The following is a 13,918-nucleotide window of genomic DNA, read 5'->3' on the forward strand; positions in this document are numbered from 1 at the left end:
AGACGGATATTTGTCTCTCCTCCTCCTGAGCCCATCACTTTTCCCCTAACTGCTGCCAAACCTGATCTTCGCCAGCTCAAGAGCAGAGCTGCAGAAACAGGTGATGGTCGCCAGGTCCAAAGTGAGGCTCTGCTGTGCCAGGAGCACTTTGTTCTAGGATGAGTCTTAATGTCCTGGCGCGGAGGAAAAACAAAGTCCCCACAAAGCACCACTACCCATTCCAAGGCCATCTGCGAGGCCCTGCTCTTCTCAGGAGACCCGCCATGAAGTCAACAGGGTGCAGGTGCAGGGCCTCTGACGGCTCAGTTCCCTTCAGCTCTAACATCAGTGCCTGGGTCACCATTACTAATAAAATCCCTTCACAGAATGTCCCTCCAGAGCTGCCACCATCTAAACCAAGAGAAACATTTCAGGGATCCTGCAGGTTTTCAATGCCAGGACTTATATGAAGTTTTGATCAGATAAAAGTGGACTCCAGAATACCTGGTAGGTGAAATACGTAAAACCAGCAACATCAAGGCCATCACTGACTCCTCCTCCTAACGAATTAGAAAACAGAAATGAGAATAAGACAGGCAGAGAGATGGAGGAAAAAGAGGAGGAGGAGGGATGGGGAGGGAAGGAAGGAGGGAAAGAGGAACAGAGGGAAAGAGAGAAAAAGAGCCTGAGTGAGAGAGAAAGAGACAGAGAGAGACAGATAGATACAGGGAGACAGAGAGACAGAGAGACACAGAGAGACAGAGAGAGACAGAGAGAGAGATACAGGGAGACAGACAGACAGAGAGACACAGACAGAGAGAGACAGAGAGAGAGACAGAGAGACAGACAGAGAGAGACAAAGAGTTAGCAGCCACAGGCAGGAGTACTTCCTTCTCCCCTGTGAGCTGAGGCAGCCCCGCTGCTCACCAGATCTGTCCTGGTCTCCTAGGCCCCTGCAGCCAGTGAGCTCACAGCTGTGACCCACACGGGATACAGTGTGATTTGAAGGACTCAGCAAATTTCCCTCTCAACTAAACTAAGGCCCCTTTGGCCTGTCCTAGGCAGAGACTTCTTGCACTGGGGATGTATCTTCAATGTCTTGGGTTATTCAGAATCTCAGACAAGCCATTCCCATCTATCTCAGCAGAGCATCCCGTCTGTCAGCTGCTCGCGGGCTGTCCATATTGAATGAATAGCTGATTAATATGCATTTGTTTATGGCCTGTTCTTTCCTCACCATTTGCTGACCATTTCCTCAGAGCCAGGACCCCAGCCAGCACCAGGGACTCACAGAACAACCACGCAGGGCTCAGCCTGGCGCGTGGCCTGGGTAGAGCTGGGGATGAATTCCCGCAAGGATGGTGACAACAGGTGTGGTCAGAGCCCTGGGCTGGCTGCAGAGGAGCAGGGACTCTGCAGGGGAGGGAGCACACTGTCTCCCACCTGCCTGCCAGCCGAGGTAGGTGAGCCCTGGAGGAACAGAGGGAGGGACTCAAAGCCAGCTGCCGTTTGTCTATGGGCACGAGACCCTCATTCCCACGACGGACCCCTCAGTGGAAGCAGAGGGGCCACAGCTCTGCACATCAAGTTCAGGCAGAGCAAGGGAGACCATTTCTGGGCTAGAACAGCAAGGCATCGCTGAGGACCCCTGAACGGCCCCTGAGCCTCAGGAACCATCCAGTCCACAGCCTCACCATGCTCAGCTCCCTGCCCAGGACCCCAGGCACTGCAGGAACAGGGATGGCTGGACACAGCCTGACCCTAGCACCCTGCTGACCAGCCTCCCTTCCAGCAGGTGCACCTGCTTCTTGAGGTATGGCTCTCCCTGTTCTGGACCACAGGCTGCCTCTCCAGAACAGGGCCAAGCTGGACAGAGACAGGTTGAATTCCCTCCCCAAGTGTTGGGAAGGCACCTCCCTGTCTCTCCAAGTGCCCCCAGGACCCCTGGGTCACGCCTCCAGCTAAGTGCTGCCTGCACCAGGGTCTGCACTTGGGGTCTCAGAGGCAGACTGACCCACCGCAAGATGCTGCTGGAGACAGAGGTGAGACCTCCTTTGGACTTAGATCTTCTCTTTCCAGGCCTGGCTGGGGTACCTGGGGCACATCCCCCTTCTCCGGGCTCCCCGCCCCGGCCCAGGGTCCCCCGCACAGGCCAGGCATCACTCACTGAAATGAGATCCTCAATGCCGCTGCTCAGGAGCATTTGGAGAGGGCTGGAGAAGACGGGGGCGAGAGCTTTGCTGGGCCTTCGCAGAGCCGGGGACCGGCAGCGTTCGAGGTGACAAGGGTAATAGCCGCTGACAGTCACACAGAGGCCTTTGGCGCTGGCAAGGCTATTAAGGGTCTGAGATGAGAAATGAGAAAGGACCGCGAAGGACTGTGATGGGTAATTTTCAGGAGGAGAATTTCTCTTCAGGAAGAGACATCCTTTAGAACTCGGAGCAATCAGTCCTGGAAACTGAAAGAGCTGCTCTTTCCCTGGCTTCTGACAAAGAAGGAAGCAAGGGGTCTTTTCCACGAGTCCACTGTGCCCTGGGGGCAGGGGCCGCTTTTCTCTTTGTGTTCATCTCAGCTCCCTTGTTACAGCAGCGGGAGGGGCTCAGGACAGGCCACAGCCTTCCACCTGATCCAGGGCAAGTCACACCCGGGTGGGTGTCAGAGCTGGTGTCCTGGGGGGTTTAGGTAGGACAAGGGGCAGGGCCACAGCTCCTAGACACCCCTGGAACCCCCGACCCCACAGGTATAGGGATTGCTGCCCTTCACCAGAGCGGGGGCCGGACCTTCACTGAGCCTGCCTCCCTCCCAGCACCGAGATGGCTTCTCCTCACCCATTCATTCATTCAGAAACACCTGCTGCCCCCTGCCAGGCACAGTTCTGGGGCCGTGGCCTCAGTGAAGAACTAGGTCTCCGCTCTCAGGGCACTTACCTTGTCCCCAAACTGCACCTTATCCAAACACTGGATGCAGCTGCCGAATCAGCACAGCCACGATGCCCACCCCGATCATGGAGAGCCTGCCTTCACCTGGGAAGGCTAACAGCACGTGTGTCGGGCAGGGGCCCCAGCTGGCCCCGTCCAACCCTCTCTCCTGAGAACTCGGAATTGGGAAATAGAATTTTAGTCCATCTGAAAGCCCCGGGCTCTGCAGCCATGGTGCTGAGAACAGATGTGCCCAAGGTGGCCCAGGAACAGGTCAGACCCCAGAAGACAGAGTCGCGATGGCACAGACCCCAGAGTAACCTGGAGGCTGGGGGTCTCGGAGGGAGGGGAAGAGTGAGGCTGGGGCAAACCAGCTCCTGCCCTGAGCTGGGCACCAGGGCCTGGGCGCCCCCTATTCCCGACTCTAGGGTGCCCGGGGCTCTCCACCCCTGGTGCCTGGTGAAGATGCAGGGAAGGCCAGCATGACACAGGACCCCGCCTGGCAGGACCCAGGATCCCGGGGCTCTGGTCTCCATTCTTGCCTCGCCAGCTCTGGGACTCAGGTCCCTGCCTGGGTGAGGAAAGGTCAGCGGCCAAGGCCCCATGTCCTCTGGAGCTCTGGCATATTCTGTGAAGGGCTGGGAGGTGGCCATGAGGCTCCCACCCTCCCACAGCTACTCCCTGCTCTTTCTGAGCCTTTGGGAGCCCTGAACCACACCCTCACCTTGCCTGGGAAGCAGAGCCAAAGCCTCCACAGAGAGGCCCGGAAGGGGAGAGGCCACGCGGGCCTGCCACCACCCCCGCCAGCCCCAGCCCTGCACCCCGTTTATCCCATGTCACACCATCACCGCCGCTTTGCCCTCTGTCCACACACCCTTCCTCTCCACCAGCCACCAGCTCAGAATCCAGGAACCCCCAGCTCCAATCCCCAGGGGTCAGGAGTCAAGAAAGGACTCTCAGGGCTGAACTCCAGGTGCCGGCAGGGCTGGTTCCCTCTGGAGAGCTCCAGGGAAGGACCTCTCTCCCACCTTTTCCAGCCTCTAGAGGAGCTGCATTCCTTGGCTCCTGGTCCCTTCCTTCAACCTCCAAGCCAGCGACGGCCCGTGGAGCCTTTCGCATACCACATCTCTCACTCTGGTCCTCCTGCCTCCTGTCACCTATGAGGACCTCTGGGCCCATTCCTCACACAGAGGGGCGGGCTCCAGACACGGAGACCAACTCTAAGGGGCAGAGGGTGTGGCGTCCAGGGACACAGCTACCACAGTGGTCTCAGGGCGTGGCCACCTTCTGTGGAGCCTTCTCTCCGATTGTCAGAATCACCGCCCCTCGGACGTGGGACCCTAGAAGCATGTTCAGAATGGATGCTTGGAGACAGGGACTCATAAAACAACCCTTTTAGAGCAGAGCCTCCGAGAGACAGAGAAACCTGGACTCACAGATTCTGGAGTCATTGCTTTTTATTAAATCTTTTCATTAAAAGGGATTCTAGGAGGCCAGACCATGCAGTGGTTAGGGTGGGCCTCTGGGGTAAGCCTGCTGGGGAATTCGAATGCCCTAAATGATAAAATCTTCGCAGAAACCACGGCACATCTGTATAAGGGATATCATGGGGTCCCAGAAAGAAGGGCTCACGGCTCTGGATTGATCTGAAAGACCTCTGGGTACACTGTTGCCATAGAATGTTCTATTGCTTCTAATGTTTCGCTCCCCCTCCCCAAAGAAAAGAATTACTCATCTCTGCCCATTGTCTGCAACTTGGAGAACCTTCGTGCAGGGAGAGGACGTCTCCGCCAATGACATTGGACCTGACCAGGTGACCCCCTTTGGCCAATGAACACAAGCGAAAGTGGCACGCGTCACTCCAAAAGCCACTGTGTGTTTCACTGTTTCTGCGTTCCCTCTGCCACGCCTCATCAGGGCTGGGCCTCAGCCTGGTCGGGAATGAAGAAGAATGCAGAGCAGATGCACAGACAGCAAGATAGCAACCTTTGATTCAGAAAAAGCCCCCGAGACTTGGGTGTCGTTGGCTCTGCAGCATAACCCGCAGAAGCTGCCTGGCGTGTCTGGCAAACATGCCCAGAGCAGAGCCATGTGCTTGTCAACATGCAGGCTTGACCCTGGAAGGAAAACCAGGACCGGAAGCAGCAGCTGCCCATGCAGAAGAGGTGGGGAGGAGTGGGCAAGGGAGACTGAAGAGCCCCACACTCAGGGCTGCGTCATCTGGATTCTCATCCTGTGCACTGTTGCCTTAAAAGAGCAACCATTTTCAAACAACTCTTTGAGGACTGGGACGATGACATTAAGATCGTCCCAACTGACACTGTGGCAGTGATGCCCTGATGACCACCCAGGGGAGCACTGAAGACCAATTCAGCCTCGGTTCACTCCCCGAAGGACAGATCCCTCCGAGCGGGAGGTGGCACTGAGGGGGTCTGCAGGTTCCAGGGTCCATGCAGCGCTGGGCAGGGGCCATGCTCAGAGCTCACGGCTGCACAGACTGGCCAAGAAGTGAGCAGGCTCAGCAAGGCGAGGGGACTCACCCAGGGACCAGGCCCTGACCTGTCTGTCCACTACCAGGCTCCAGAGTTCTGCTCATTTCTGAGAATCCTCATTTCGTTGCCAGTCTCCTGGTGACTCACTGCTCTTCTCTGCCCATTTTCCCAGCATAACAATTGCTCGATACTCTCGCAAATTACTCAGGAGTCGCCCATCCGTGAAATAGCAGAGCCAGCGAGCCTTCCAGACAAAAACTGCCCATTTCTTAGAACAGCCCGAGTCTCAGACTCCAGTCCATGGAGTCCTGGGGGGCGAGGGCCCAACAGGGATCCCAGGGGTGGGAGAGTGGACACCGTCAGAGAACATTTCTCTCTTCTCTTCCCTGTGGGCAGAGTCCTCAGCCCCTCCCCCACTTTGATGGAGTGGCATTTAATGCTCTTTTATCAACTTGGGGATTGTCTTGATCCAGGAGCTAATTGTATTGACATTAACCTGTTTTAACAGGTCTAAAGTATCAATAAATCAGTTTTTAGTAGCTCTCCTTATTACGGCACTTTGTTAATGTATTGCACTCGAAGTGACAAATAGCCCGAGAAATCATTGCTTTCCTGTAATCTACTTTGTCTTTTTAAGTCTTTTCTTTCCTCCTGCTAGTTCAGATACTTCTAAAGGTGATTTAGAGGTGAATAAAGACAGAGGCAAGACTAGTGCCGTGCACTGGGCCGGAATCCTCCGTCATCTACCACAGCTTCATTTCTCCCGGACAACGGCCATCCGCACGTCCCGCTGTTTCCACACAGCTGGAATCTGAATAGGTGCACATTAGGTACGTGTTTCTACACAAGAAGGATCTGGAAATATAATCGAGGACTTCTGAAGAGGGCTGGAGGCTGAGTCTCCCAGAGAACAATCTTCATCTGGGACTTTTGACAATATGCAAATCCACAGATGGGTAAAGAAGTAAAAATTCCAAAAACTTCAGCTAACTCAGAGGTTGCCAAAATCTAGCTCTGGGCTTACTGGTAGCCAGGGCAAAAAGAGAAACACGTTGTGTTTTTAGTTCTGATTTTTTTCGGGAGAGGCTCTTTCATGGTTCTGAATTTTGAGAGTTGTTTGGGAGGAGATTTGAAATCAGACAGAAATGGGTTCAAAACCTGGCTGTGACACTTCATCAGCTCTGTGTCTTGAGCAAGTCACATCCCACCTCTGAACCCAGTTCCCCACCTTTATAAAATGCAGATGGTAATGCCTCACTGCTCTGCGCAGGTTGAGTAAGAAAATACCTGCAAAGCGGCCGGGTGCGGTGGCTCACGCCTGTAATCCCAGCACTTTGGGAGGCCGAGGCGGGTGGATCACGAGGTCAGGAGATCGAGACCATCCTGGCTAACACCGTGAAACCCCGTCTCTACTAAAAATACAAAAAAATTAGCCAGGCGTGGTGGCGGGCGCCTGTATTCCCAGCTACTCGGGAGGCTGAGGCAGGAGAATGGCGTGAACCCCAGGGGGCAGAGCCTGCAGTGAGCCGAGATCGCGCCACTGCACTCCAGCCTGGGCGACAGCGAGACTCCATCTCAAAAACAAAAACAAAAAAATACCTGCAAAGCATCCAGCATCACACCTGGGGCAGCAGATACTGGGGATCCCCAGCTGCAAACGACAGCACAGACACCCTGCTGTCACCTTCTCAAGAGCAAAACCATCCGTCCCCTTTCCCTAACTACAGAGGAACGTGGCTGGAGTCGGCGCTGAGTTCAGACCGAGGTACGTGCTTTCCACTAGCTCATTCCAGTCCTAATTTGCTCTCAAGGGATGCTGAACGGTTCATGAAACTAATTTTTTTTTTTCTAACAGTTTCCAACACGTGTCTGTGTTCCAGTCCTCATTCAGACATTGCCCCTTTGGAGAAAGGCCTCGCAAGCGAGAATGGCAAGCGAAGCCCGCCAACTTCAGGAAGACATTTATTGTCACTCAGAATCCTGCATGTATTTCAATATTTTCTTGATATGAGTCCAACAAACAAGCTATTCTCTAAGTGAAAATTCCCCTTGTCCTAAATAATTCACAAGAAGAAACTTCTGAAAAATAAACTCTCTCACGGCCCTGCTCAGAGCCGGCTGTGGTTCCACCCAGATGCCCACCGCCCACTGCAATCCACAGCGTTTGGGACTCAGTGGAGTCACCCCTTGGCTGAGCTGGCGATGAGACCTGGGGTATCTGGCTGGGGGCTCATACCTTCACTGTGGCCATCTGTTATTCTGGGAAGCCCATTTCTGCCTGAGGCCCGTAGCATGTGCCCTCCCTAAGGACCCAGAGTCTGCAGATGAGCACTGCCCTTGGCCCGCCCAGGCTGCACCATCAGCGGTCCCAGGGTGCCTGCACCCCGGAGACACCAGGCTTGGAGATGGAAGGACCCTAGCAGAAAGCAGGGTTCTGGAGAGGAAGGCGGCCTCTCCCTCACCGAGTGACAGTCCCACCTCGCTCCCCCTAGGCAGCTTCTCCAGGAGCTCACAACCTTCATGGAAAAGTGCTCTATGCGGACAGACCCAGCGCCTCTTTCTGCAGCCTTTCACCGACACCAGGTGCACTTTTGGTTTAATCCTTCAGGAGTCCAAGAGGCTAGACTGAAAACTAGGGATCTTCTGGCTAGCTCAGTCCCAAGATCCAGCAACCTTGTCATTGTCGGCGCCCCCTCGCCTGCCACAGTGCAGGTGATTGAAGGAGATGGAAGGGTCACTGTCCCACACTGAGGCCCCCACTACCGCCAAGCTGCATTCCAGTACATTCTGTCAGCTGACCCCACAGCAGTCCATCAGCGGCGCTCTGTCCTGGGACTCAGAGAGGTCTGGAAGCAGTGAGATCGCTCAGCCTGTGAGGTGAGAGCCCAGCCTGAGACTCAGGCCAGCCAAGGGGTGACGCCTGATCAGCGTGTGGGCTCAGCAGTGCCTGCAGCCAAAGGAAACACGCGTGCTCCCACGTCCACTTCTCACAGTTGCCTCTCGCATTCTGAACTGAGTTGGAAAAGTGAATAACTGCCCAACAATCCAAAATCACGGCTCTACCGGGAGAGCCCAGAGTTGCCCCATCTGCTCGCATCCCATCAGCAACCCTTGTAAACTCGTATCATGGTGGACACGCCAGCCAGCGGCCCCAGGAGCCTGGGACTGACCAGAAATGGCATCGCCGTTACAGGTTAGACAAGGTCACCAAACAAGAAACAACAGCCTGTTCTTATTTAAAATGTTGATATTTTGTCTATCACAGATTTTTGCATTAATTTTGATATTTTACATTATTGCACTGAAATATGATCTACCTTGACGATTTAGTTTTGAGAACCCCTTAAATTCTGTGCACGAGGCGTGCACCTGCCTCTCCGGAATCCAGCGCCTGTGGTGTTCAAGTCCTGACTTCGGGGTCTCGTCCTCTTCCTCCCATTGCCATTGACCTAGAAGCTGGAGCTTCCAACAGAGTGGGCGCCGTTTCCCCTTTTCAAGCCCCGGTTTGACTCAGTTCCCTGCCTGGTGGTGAGGACCACCAGCCCCAGCCGGCTCCACAGATTAGATTAAAATTTGCTTCGGCCATTTCGCGTGGAGCTGATAACACGCTGTTCGTGGACTGAAGCCACTTAGGTCTATTAAAATCCTGTTTCTTCCCTGCCGTGAGTTAAAGAAACCCATTTCTCTCCGTTCCCACTTCCTGGTTTCAGCCCAGAGAAAATAATTAATGCCGTTGATCCCTAATTGACTTCAGGTGGCACCTATACCGAACACTAACACCGTTCCCTTAATGAATAATTTCTTCACCAAAATGGGTTTCAGTCTTATTTGGAAGAAAAGAATAAGAAAATTAAAGCTGCGGGAAGATAACCCTGCAAAGAATAACTGAAGCATATTTACATATGCAACCAGGCACCCCTTCTGCACTGTGAAAGGCTGGGGGAAAGCTGCAAACAGAGAGAGAACAATGAGTACACAGGAAAACGATTAATAAATTGGAGCACAGGCGGCGGGGGCCCCAGGAGGCTGCTGCTGCTAACAGCACGGGGTACAAAAGTACGGACGCCGCTGAGGCCCCTGCGCAGGCCGGCGCCCAGGAGGCCCAGCCACTGAGCCATGTTGCCAGGCATCTAGAACTTTCCATGTCTGGAGAGAGACTGTGGAGATCCGCTGCCTCAAAGTTGACCCAGCCACTGGCAGGAGACCCCTGCCTGCTCTTCCAGAATGGCCATTCTCTCTCACAAAGGCCTACAGAGAGGTTGTTCTCCCAGTGGGCATGGAGGGGGAGTCACAGAGCTCAGGATATTCCAGAAAATGGAGAGAAAGTGTAACCGGGGGAGTCTAAGCCTGCAAATTCGTGGTTCTCACCATGTCTTGAGTGGCCGTCTTGAGTTCCTGGGTGCCACTCAGCGCCCGCTGTGGGTGTGACTCTGCTCAGTGATGGCCCCACACAGGTCTGCACCTGGTCAGCTGTCACCGAGGGGAGAGGTGCTGAGGGTACAAACAGGCAAAGGAGGAGACCTGGCACCCGTCCCACTCTCCCAGCCCGGGGAAGCCCGCCTGTGTGCAGCAGGGAGAAGATTTGGGTCTCATTCCCTCTGGGACCCGGACCCCGGCAGCAGGCAACAGGGGAGCCCTGAACTGCTGCTCACCCCACTGACTCACTCGGGGACCAGGTCACAGATGCTGAGGACACCAGAGTGGACACGGCTGAGGAGAACTTCACTAACACTGGGAGCAGAGGGCAGCCCCTTGGGCTTAGTAGAATCCGTTACTGCACTGAATGTCCTCAACAACCCATGAGCTGGGTACCCGCCTGAAAATAAGCAGACTGTAGCTCAGAGAGGCTAAATTCCTGCCCAACGTCACACAACGAGTAGGCGACAATGCCCAGGTGTGAACACACCTCTGCTGCATTGTCAGATTCTCAGGCACTCGTTCTGTCGAGACCCAGGTAGTAAACATTTCACACTCTGTTGTAACTACTTAAACCTGCCATGGTAGAGTGAAGGTAGCATCAACAATATCTAATCAAATGAACGTGGCTGAGTTCCAATAAAGCTTTACTGAAAAGAAACAGACCACGGGCCAGATTTGGCCCACCGGCTGTAGTTACCTGAGCCCCTCTCTACCATCTTATCATACCATGTGCAGTTCTCTGAATGCAGATGACATACAGTTTCACGAGTGTCTCTGGAGGGGTCCTGACCCGGTGGGGGAAGCCAGAAAAACCAGCCCGGTCAGAAGGCAGAAGGAGCAGAGGGTGCTGGTGTAGTGGGCTGGCCAGAGAAGGTGTCTCAGAGAAGGTCCTATGTGAATTGCACTCATGTGGAGGGAGGACATGGCAGACCCGGAAGATAAACTTTAGAGAAAACTTAAAATTATAATAAGGACTGGCGAGAGCTCCTTCCATTGCACATGGCAGAATTCCAAATCAAACGAGACTAAACAAACAAAAATAACAGAAATGGGATGTGCTGGCTCACATTTCTGGGCACTGAGGGTGTGGTTGGCTTGAGGAATGGCTGAATTCAGCAGTTTGTCAGAAATCTGCCTCCTATCACCACCTCTTGACTCCACTCTCTCTTTTCCATCAGGCCCTCTCCAGATCACAACGGCAACGGCCACCAGAAGCCCTGGGCCTGTCTCCCCTCCTCAGCTATCTCAGTGAGGAAGTGGACTCTTGGCAATTCCAGTTTAGAAAGCCAAGAAAACACTTCCCTCACTCCCAAAGCCCCAAGGCTCCACCAAAACAGCCGTAGAGAGAGGTTTTAAGATACAGGAGAACAGGCTCAAAGGCGCCACGACAAAATGCTGGAAGCTACAAAGCAGTAGCTGCATGGTAGGTGGCTTGGCAGGACTAGGGAAGCCAAACCCCAAATCTGCAGCTTGAAATCCGAGAACCGGCCAGAGGGCTGGGAACTGAGAGGACCGGGCACTCCTGGAACTGGGTGACAGTTGAGAGAGAAGCTGTAAAAGCTGGATCCTCTCCCCACCTCTGGGGCTGGGGGGCTGCCTCACGTCTGTCCTGGTGGAGATTGGAAGCTTGCTCTCTGAAGCAGGTAAGCAGATTCTGGACTGGGCACCCCTGCACATGGATGGCACGGGTTCTGGGAAAGCAGGAGTGGGTTCTGCATGCAGAAATCCCCCCACACCACTCAGGCGGCAGCCAGCCCTGCTCCCTACAGAAAGGAGGCTGGAGGAACCACTCCGGAGCTGTAAGTAGTGCAAGGGGAAAGTCCCAAACTCCTGACAGCTGGGGTTCCCCGAAACTTGGCCCACCCAGATGGCCTTACAGTGAGTCAATGTTGACCAGCCACACCCAAGCTCACAGCTTCCAATCAGCTTCTTAGACCCCCATTCCTAATGCTCAGCTGAGCTCTAAGGATCAAGAGACATCTGCCTCCAGCACGGAACACAGACAAATTAAACCCTGAGACACACACAGCAAAGCTCAGCAGGAGGAAGCAAGGACTGAAGGAAAAGAGAAATTCCAGAAACATCTTTAATATTCTCAGAGAAAGAAGATATTGCATCCAGGAAACAAAACCAAGCGTTCCAAAGAAAATGGAGGAACAGAAATCATTAAAAAGGCATCGACATTCCCCAGGAAGGAAGACGACCCATTGACAAACTGAAAAGGCCTTCAGGTACCAAACACAACAGAAGAAAACAAACTCACACCAGGACACTTCACTGTTTCAGAACCCAGGACACGAGAAATCTCTATAGCCTACCACATGGGGCAAAGAAACAGGGGAAGAAAACAGGTCACATACAAGAACCAGAAAGCAAAACAGATTCAGCCATCTCAGCAACAACCCTGAAATCTAGAACGTGGCGAGGCAAAGCCTTCCAGATTCTCAGGGAAGATAATTCCCAGCTAGGGAAAACTGACAATCAAGTATGAGAGTAAAATAACGAGAGTTTCAGACCTACAGGGTCTCAAAAATTTAATTTCCATACGTCATTCTCAAGCAGATACTGGTGGGAGACTCTGCCCAAACAAAAGTGTGAAAGGAGGAAGGGGAAGAGATGAGACGCAGGAAACTGCTGTGGGGCGTGCAGGGCCTAGAGTGAGATGACCCCACAGGAGGGAAGAGGAGGAGCCCCAGGAGGGGGTGAGGGGAGCTCCAAGATTGACAGCTGTGCTCCAGCCATGGAGGGCCGAAGGCCAGCCTGGGAGCGTGTGGCCCAAGAGACAGACCTTGGGATATTAGGATATGAATAGATTGTACCACGCTCGCTGCTCCAGGTCACCACACCATCCTTTGAACTAAGAACATGGTGCCCAGGCAACACTGCCCAGCTGTGACCAGGGCTTGTCTTGGCCATAGACAGAAGGAGCCCTGACCTTCCCTCCATCCTCCGCTGGCTGGACCAGCTGAGAGCACATGAGACACTCCGCAGCGGGGTTCTGCCATGACGTAGTCTGGAATCCCGGAAACCAAAGCACAGGGCCACCCTGTGGCATTTATGGATGCCTCGAATGTGAGGAGCCCTGGCTTCACCAACAGGTCTTGCCCACGGATTTCCCCAAGGGAGACTCTCGTGAACCCTCGGGAAGCTGAAGTCAGACGGTGGCTCAGAGGCCATCGACTGTGTCTTCTCTGGAACTCTTCATCTGAAGGATGACACTGCCCTTCCTTACACATCACCTCTGTGCTCATTCCTCAAGCCGTCACTGCTGCACAACAGAGCATCCCTGGAGGCTCCAGAAAAGCAAAGGAAGGATGGGACAAGTCAGGCTCCTGCCTCTGTAGGAGGAGGGCCCCTACTCTGGGCACTTCAGGGCACTGGATACTATAAAAACACCACAAAAGTCAGTTATTAAGGAACCCCTGGGTGCCCCTCTCGCTCCAATCCAGGCCTGGCCCCTGACAAGTTCTAAACACCCAGGAAAGTACATCCCCACCTGACCTTCTCTATGACCTTGAACACAGAATGCCAAGGCGAATGGGCTGTGCCAGCATCTGTCTCGGGCAGATGCTGCTTTGGAGATAGAGGGTTTGAGAGGAGAAAACCCTTGGGTGAGAGAAAAGCCGGGCCATTGCCAAGTTCCTCCTGCCAGTATCAGGGTGCAGCAGCTCCCACCCAGCCCATCATTTACGCATCTTTTCCATTTTGCTGTTGGGAAGACCTCTTTCGAAGTCATGCTGAGAGTCTGCGCTCTCGCTGCTCCTTGGGAACCATTCCGTGGTTCTGAAGGTCCTCGTAAGTTGGGTGATACATAGAACAGATGCATCTAGAAGCTGAGAGACATCTTTCTATATTAGACAACGCTTATTACTTTTACACTTATGTTTATATAGAATTAGATGTAACATGAATGAAACATGATACTGGTTCTTTGCACGATTGTAGGAGTCTTGAGATTGACAGTAAAACACAATGAAAGCTCTGACATAAGTGATAGTGATTTTGTATGATGAAATTAAAATATTTTATTATTTTTTATTTGCTAATGATCATATACAAGATGCAACTCCATTACAACAATTAAACACTATAAGTACAATTTCAAAGAAA

This window comes from Nomascus leucogenys, chromosome 7b (assembly GCF_006542625.1).
Source record: "Nomascus leucogenys isolate Asia chromosome 7b, Asia_NLE_v1, whole genome shotgun sequence".
In the NCBI taxonomy this organism is placed as follows: domain Eukaryota; kingdom Metazoa; phylum Chordata; class Mammalia; order Primates; family Hylobatidae; genus Nomascus; species Nomascus leucogenys.